The sequence below is a fragment of the Pseudopipra pipra genome, chromosome Z (assembly GCF_036250125.1).
Source record: "Pseudopipra pipra isolate bDixPip1 chromosome Z, bDixPip1.hap1, whole genome shotgun sequence".
Classification (NCBI taxonomy): Eukaryota; Metazoa; Chordata; class Aves; order Passeriformes; family Pipridae; genus Pseudopipra; species Pseudopipra pipra.
The window spans coordinates 73,887,595-73,895,399 of NC_087581.1; positions in this window are offsets into that span (position 1 = coordinate 73,887,595).

The following is a 7,805-nucleotide window of genomic DNA, read 5'->3' on the forward strand; positions in this document are numbered from 1 at the left end:
ACAGTAAATCCCATTTGAAAGGCCAGCTGTAACATGTTTTATACCATGGCTGCTTTATACTACCTTTTTTTTTTTTTTAAAACATCTCTGGAGCTGGCTAGGTTTTGTGGAACATTTGTTCGTTATTTTTGGCGTTTGTGGGATGACTCAGAGCCATCTTCGTCCACGCTGAGATGTCTTGTCCTCCCCAGGTGGTCCCTTTGATTGAAGCTCTGCTCAGCTACTGCTCTGTGGGGCAAATTCCAGGCTCACACCACATGAGCTCATACTTGGCACATCTTGCTGGCCGAGGTCGGAGCACACACTTGTGCGTGGCTTGTGGATAAATAAATCTGACCCTGCTGTTTTGGTATCTCTGTGCCTTCAGAGTTTCTGGCTCAGCGCTGCTGTCTTGCTGCTCTGATGTCAGGGGCACAAAACTCTCTGATGTTCTCCTTGTGTAGGTTTCTCTGGTGCTGTGTGCTGATGTGAAGGCAAGTCTTGTTTGATGGTGTGGTGGTTTGAAAAACCCTCGAAGCCCAAGAGGAGCTGCTTGATGGAGGCCGAGCAGTTGGTGGGGGGGTGCAGCCTGACCCCTCAAAACCCTGACTGAGAGAGAGAGAGAGACAGGCTTTAATTATCTCCCCGAAAATTTCTCCTGAACTGATGTGAAAGGGAGGATCCAGGGGTGGTAGAAATTGTGTTAATACTGTGTATTTATTTATTCTTTAGTTTAAGTTTCTTTAGTTATAGTTTTCTTACTTAAAATTGTTGTGTATATATGTATATATGTTAATAATGGTTATAATATATTTCCCCTTTCCCCTGTACTGAGTTCTGACTTGTCTGTGTCTGGTAATTTTTTCTCTCACACATTGAAACAAGTTGTGGCAAAGTTTTTGAAACTAGCTTGGCTCTTGGAGCTCCCATGTTTTTCAAACCACCACAGATGGGCAGAGTCTTCTGTTCTTCTAGAGTTTGAGTTCTGACACCAAGTGATGAATTTCTGACATCCTGAGTTCAGGCAGGGGCAGATAACAATTCCCAACTCACTTAAGGACTCCACATTTGATGGTAGTATATGCTACAGGATACTAAGGAGAACAGGTTTTGTGTTTCAGAAGGCTGATTTGATGTGGTTTTGTATGTTCAGTGTTTTGTGGGGAAAGCCCAGTAGGTTGTTCATGGGGTAAAACACAGCAGACTGAGGTCCAGGGAAGGATGACAGTATTTACTGGTTCAGTACCCTTGCTTCCAAGGTTTATGGCTAGATACAGGTCACTGCAAAATCTCCCAGGTTCCAAAGCTACCTGGGGCTGTGTGAGGAGCCTAGCAGCTGTGAGGTCTCAGAACACTTCTTTGTTGATGCCAGGACACAGACCTTTAGTTTCCCAAGTTTGTATTGAGAGGCAACCACACACAGAACTTGAGCTTACTCTCTTCTGCCTGAATATCTGTGTTCAAGTAGACCAGGGTGATTTTGAAGGACTGGTCTTCCTGAGGATAAAGACCCCAACCTTTTAACTGACTAATGTGGTGTCAGAGTACTGGGATTTGGGGTCTATTTTGCTATACTTGTTTGAAAAGCCAGGTTTCTGTTATGCTTGGTCCATGAGTTTTTGTCTTGGTTTAGAGTTTACACTGTGTGTGATATTACCAGCAGCATAATACAAATAATAAATATGATCTGAGTTTTCCTGCTCCAGCTGTAAAATATTCTATTTTCTCCACTTGATCTTGGATTTTTTCCTGAAAATGCTGCTATTCTACTTGCATTGAACAGATGTAGACCTAGCAGAAAGATTGCAAAATCCTTGTGTCCTGTCATCACAAACCAAAAAAGGGTTAAAAGATTTGGATCATAGCTTTGAATGAGTGAGTCCTTCAGTCACAGAGACCCTACAGGGCTGAACCCCAGGTAGGGAAAGACAAAGGGTGAAACACTGGGGCCATATCAGCACAGTCTTGGAGAAGAATCTCTTTTCTAATAGGTAGAAAATTATGGTGGGCAACTATGGATTCCATAAAGCATTATTAGGGATTTTAAGGTATTACATCCAATGATTCATGTAGAATATAATGAGCTTGTCGGGGTAAATGTAGCAATTGCATTCGTTATTTGAATATAAAACCTGTATCTTGCCTTTCACTAAGCTTTATTGTTTAAAAATTCAACTCAGACTGAGCTGCAAAAACATGCTAGAAAGTGCAGAGTGACTTAATCCTCATTTAATGTGGGTTTAAACTTTTTAACCGTGCATTTGTGAGATTCCAGAGTGCTGGTCCTGCTCGAAATGTCTTCATTATTAGCCCCATTTCTAAATGGTGACTTGTCATAATTCCTCATGGCTGGAGTCGGTAAGTGATGTTACTTTTTGGCAGACCGAGTCTCAGGGGCTTTTCAGTCCTTTGCCACTGGGAGTCAGGGTTTCCTAACACGAGCAGCTTCTCATGACACAGTGCTGGGAGCCAGCGCTTGTTCTTTACTGGGAAGGGAAATACCATCCTCTAATGCCAAAGCCTTTGTCCGTTAGGAAAATCCTATGTGCTAAAGTTACACTAAAAGTTACCTTTGTTTGAAATATTGGTCCAGATTTAACCTTTCCAGCAGATGGTCAGGAAATTCTAAACACAGTTCTTTTTGTTTGCTTGAGAGTCCGTTTGAATCTCGTGTGGTCGCAATGTCCTAAAAATCTAATTTCTGAAAAGGATGCACATTTTCTGCGTGAGTGAGGAAGCAAAAGAGACCAGTCAGGTGTACAGCCTCCTTTGCCCTGAGAAATGCCTTATACTTCTGATTAGTCTGGTGCACAGCAGCAAGGGAGATTCTTCTCACTTGATGGGTAACAGTTTAATAGGACTGCCCCAAACGTGTCCTTTTAGCTGAAATACAGTGTGATCTTAGCAACAGCAACCCTTTTTTAGTTATGTTTTAGGAGGGATTTTTTTACCACATGAAATACAGAGACAAAGCTGGTACGATACTGAAAACCCCAGTGAGGCAGAAATTTTTTTTTAATTTTGTGCGTGACCTGGCTGATATTTGCTCTTGGGTCTGAAGGTGCAAAAATTAAAACAGTCCCTATCCAAACACCCTCAAATGGCAGAAAGGAGCAGGTGAACACAGAAACAGAGACCACATCTCAGATTGGAAATGGCTTGAGTCAAACTCTTTGTAGATGAAATCTGCCAGTATGTGGACAATTAGAATTCTCTTCCTGAGAACTTCAAGTGGAGTGCTTGAAAGAGACTTTTGTGGTGACCAGTTTATCTCTCTTATTGCTCTCATGGGCATTTTTTCTGCTTTTGGTCTTATCTTTATCCACTCAGCAGCTCAGCTCAGCTTCTACTTGTTAATAACTCAGTTTCAAAAGCTGGGGCCGTGTTTCCTTCTCTGACCTCATTATATTAAATAGTGTTTGCAGGTATAAAATTCCACCTATTGCCAGCATCTTTGTGGATGTACATTTATGTTACTCTATTTTGAGTATTCGTGCGTGGACTTCACCTTTTTTTCCTTGATTTGATTTCTGGTTGTTTTTTTTTTTCTTCTAAGTTTGCATCCAATTAAAAAAACAAGGGGGGAATTAAAATTTATCTGTCTGCCTGCATCAAATTTTATTTCTATTACAAAAAAAAAATAAATAAAATGCAAATCCTTTCAAACTATTGAGCCTTCAATTAAATATACTTAATCTGCTTCCTCAGGATAAAAAAATGTTATAGTGGAAGGTGAAGTTGTAAACCAGCTGGGTAACCATCAGCATATCTGGGCTCACAGACCCAAATAAAGGTGTGTTTCTGGGAAATATCGTGTAGTTTTCAGTCCTTGAAAGCTTTCACTCATTTGAAGTTGGCTCTGGTTATTTATTTTTGTTCATATTATTGCAGTTTGATTCTTGTCCAGTCTGTTTTTCTTGTAAGGGTCCAAGAAGGCTGATTATTGTTTAGCCTGGTTTTAATACCTGTTGTTTACCCACTAGGCGGGTGACAGGTGAAAGAAAAACAATTTAAAAAAATCTATTATTGCTTTAAAAAAATTTATTATTTTATTATTTTATTATTATTATTATTTTATTTTTAATATATTTTTATTTTTATATATTTTTTTAATACTACTCTGTCACTTGAACCCTTCTAGACATGGATCTCTTTAAAAAAATATCCTGTATTTCAAAGAGCATAGTGGGTTTGATTAAAAAAAAAAAATGTGTGTTCTTTACTGCATTTATCTGCCCTTAAAATCTGTAAATACTCACAAAGGAGATGTAATAGGAGATTCATCAGAGGGATCTATCAAACAGTTTGTGCTTAGGAAAATTAGGTTACCTTTTAAATAGTTCTTGGAACACAGCAAAGGAGGACTAAAACTGAAATGAAGTTTGTTTGTTTGTTTGTTTAGGTTTTCAAATTACATTTGGCTCTCAATGAAACAGTTTCTTTAGAATTAATGTTCCTTTTCTTTCCCTCAAAGGAAATTAGCCATTTACCCTGGGGAACAGCCTGTAGAAATACACTGAGATTGACAGAATTTATTTAGGAGTCAAATGAGTTTTATCCTCCATTAACTTCACAGATTGCTATAATGAAGATTATTCTTTGCACTGTTTCTCTTTCTATACGTGGCTTCTGTCCACCAGATTACTCCATTCACTTGTCTAAGGTCTGTGCCACCCCAAGACCACATCTCTGTTGTAAAGACTTGCCTTTAAGGAGGCCCAGCAGGCAACTCCAAGGAGCATCCAGGACACTTCCCTGAGAGAGAGCAGTGCATCCATCAGGGATGTGCCAGGCTTGAGGCTGGTGAAAAAGTCTCCAACTTTTGAACTTGTAGCTACCAAAATCAAGGATTGGACTCTGAAATTTTCTAACCAATATACCTTTTTTTTTTTTTTTTTTTTTTTGGTGGGGAGGGGTGTAGATTTTTTTTCCCTCTGAGGAACCTCTGAGGAGGAGAGCAAAAACCCCCCGACTGTCCCTATAAGAAGTCGTAACTGTGACGCCAAAGTGGCAATTGTCTACACTAGTCCCTCTTAAGTGAACAGCCATAAAAAAATGATTTCTGTGGGAAGTAGGTGAGCTCTGGTGCCATTGCTGCACTTCTTTGCAGCAGTGTGTTAGAGAACCACAGTAACAGAAACCTGAAGAAAAAAAAGCTACAGGGTTTTTATAGTTTCTTTGCGTTGTAAATTATAAATAGAAACAAAGAAGAAAAATGGTTTCCTGAGACTAACATAGTTAACTAAAGGAAAAAAAAGTGTTGGAGGGCTGGGAAGATGACATACTGTGAATTCCTCTGCACTGTGATTTATTACAAGGCTTTATTTATTATTTATTATTTATTACTGTACACCTTCCTCGTGGAGGCCATCCATGTAATCCAAGGTGTGGGGATGTGGCTCCAGGAGATCGGGCTGCACTGATCAGGTGTGGACACTGCCTTCAACTTGGTTGTGGGCAGAGCCTTCCCCAAAGCTTGCTGAGATTGGTGGCAAACTCCAGTTTTCGGTGTTTTTGGTGGGTTTTGGCCGAAGTCCAGAGCAAGTCATCTGTTATTTGTTGTGTCAGGTTGGAAATGGGTACATAAAAACAAATAGATGACACAAAGAAAAGGGAAGAGAATAAAATACAGCGATGAAAAGCACAGAGTATCTGATGCGGAGGCACTAAAACCAGCAGGGAGCCCTGGTTGTGGGCTCATGCTAAAATTTTGGAAATGTTTCACGGATTCCAAAGTCCAGACTCAGGCTTTACTGTAGTTAAGCTAAGCAGTCATTGGGAAGGAAGGAAAGTTTAACCTTAGTGTGATGTTGCGAGCAAATAAGCCACAGAAACCAAAATTGAAGCAGAAATGTGATCAAGAACGACTGTACTCTTTTCTAAATTTTGTAACTCTCGGAGATGTTTTCTTTCTAAACCACCTAAACAAGAAGTATCTCACTCCAAGCAGCTGAACACACATGCAAGTAAATCAAGGCACTGAAAGACACAAAGAAAAAAATATTGGATGTGTTTGTTGCAGGACTGGACACGTTAATCTTCTTTCCTTTTTTTCCTTTTTTCTTTTTTTTTTTAGGCATCTACAGCATGCATTTTTCTGCAGTCAGTTGGACACCATATTGGCAAGACTTGCCTCCTTTTTCAAACTGATGGTATTATTTGCCTGATCACACTGTCACATCAGTTTGGATGCCAAACACTATAAATCAAAAGAGTCTAAACTGGGGGGGTAATTTCAAAGATCTCAGTGTTTGGCCTTCCAAGTCCTGTGGGCCAAAGGTGTGAACTGGAGCAGGTAAGTAAAAAATAGCAAAGTAAGTGCAGAAAGAACCATCACACCAGGTATACTGTGATTTTAACACATTCAGTTGTAAAACATTGATCAAACCACAATACTGGGGGATTATAAATGATGGAATGCTGTTCACTGTACTCCTTTTTTTGTTTTTCTGCCTGTATTTTCTAAGCATGCTGACAGGCAGAGTTAGGTCCTCTTTGCAGAATTATTTCTTAAGACCTATTTATATGACCAGGATTTGTACCATTTGGTTGTTAAATGCCAAATATACAAAAAAAAAAGCCACTTCTGTAAGATGTAAAATTTTTCACAAAAAGTGTGGTTGAGTTTTGTGGAGTTTGGTAGGGATTTGTTTGGGTTTTTTTGTTTTGGGGTCGGGGGGGGATTTTTTCTTTCTTTTTGGTGGGTTTTTGGGTTGTTGGTTTGTTTTTTTTTTTTTGGTAAAAAGAAATCTTAGTTTAAGGGAAAATAAGCTATGTGACCCTCAGTAAAAATACAGCTGTATCAGTGTAGACCAGCTGAGCATGCAGTTAATGAATTTGGATTTGGTGATGCAGGAAATACGCAGAAATTATGCCTGCTAATATAGAATAAAGTAGTGAGTAAAAAACCAGTCAAGAATACAAAATGTGCCTTGCTTGCCCTGAGCCCTGTGAAGGTGCTGGTTCATTTATCTGTCCTACCTGCTGTGATACCCTCTAGTGATACCTTTTATAACATATCAGATTAAACAACTTCATTCAGGTTTTTAATTTTCTCTCCATTAAAACAAACCAGATCAACAATAACAACAAGGAAATAACCTGTCTTGAAGCTAAGTTTTTTGTGTCTGGCATGCTCAGGACTTTTAAACGGAGTTGTAATGGCTTGTGTCTTCAAAGACTGTCATAAATCTTTGTCACAGAGAGGGAGACCCATAAGAAATATTGGAAATTGTTTTTTGTCTCACTCCTTTGCAGAATTGTTATAATTTCTGAAGAGCTATCCCTGGATAATTCATTTGTCAGCATGAGGGTTTTACTGGTTTTTTAATATGTTGGTTTATTCTTAAATGGAACAGAGGAAAGCCATCTGGAGTGCTTGTTTGTTGGCTGTGCTGGCTGGTTGCAAAGAAAGTCCAAATCTTTGGAGGTTTGTTTGCTCCTCACTTTTATGTTGCTCTAGTTTTGGCTGCTCACCTGACTGCCCACAAGAAAGATGGCCATAACATTGCTGCACTTTTTAAGACCATCTCATTTTGTTTATAGAGTTCTTCAATCAGAAGGTCACTGTAGGTGTCTGCTCCAGCTGTTGCTCGGTTCTTTCCCACTCAACTGCATTGACACTCACAATGTCCTTTTATTTATAGTTTCATCACTGGCCCAGCCTGGGACCATGACGGGCTCATTTGCCACTAGAGTTGCTTTTATAGGTTGAAGGTTCAAAGGATGTTTTGTTCCTTTCATACAGAGAACTGCAGCTTGGAAAGAGAGCAGGGAAAAGGGCACTCCTTCCTCCTTTCTTCTGTCATGGAGACAGATGTCCTCTA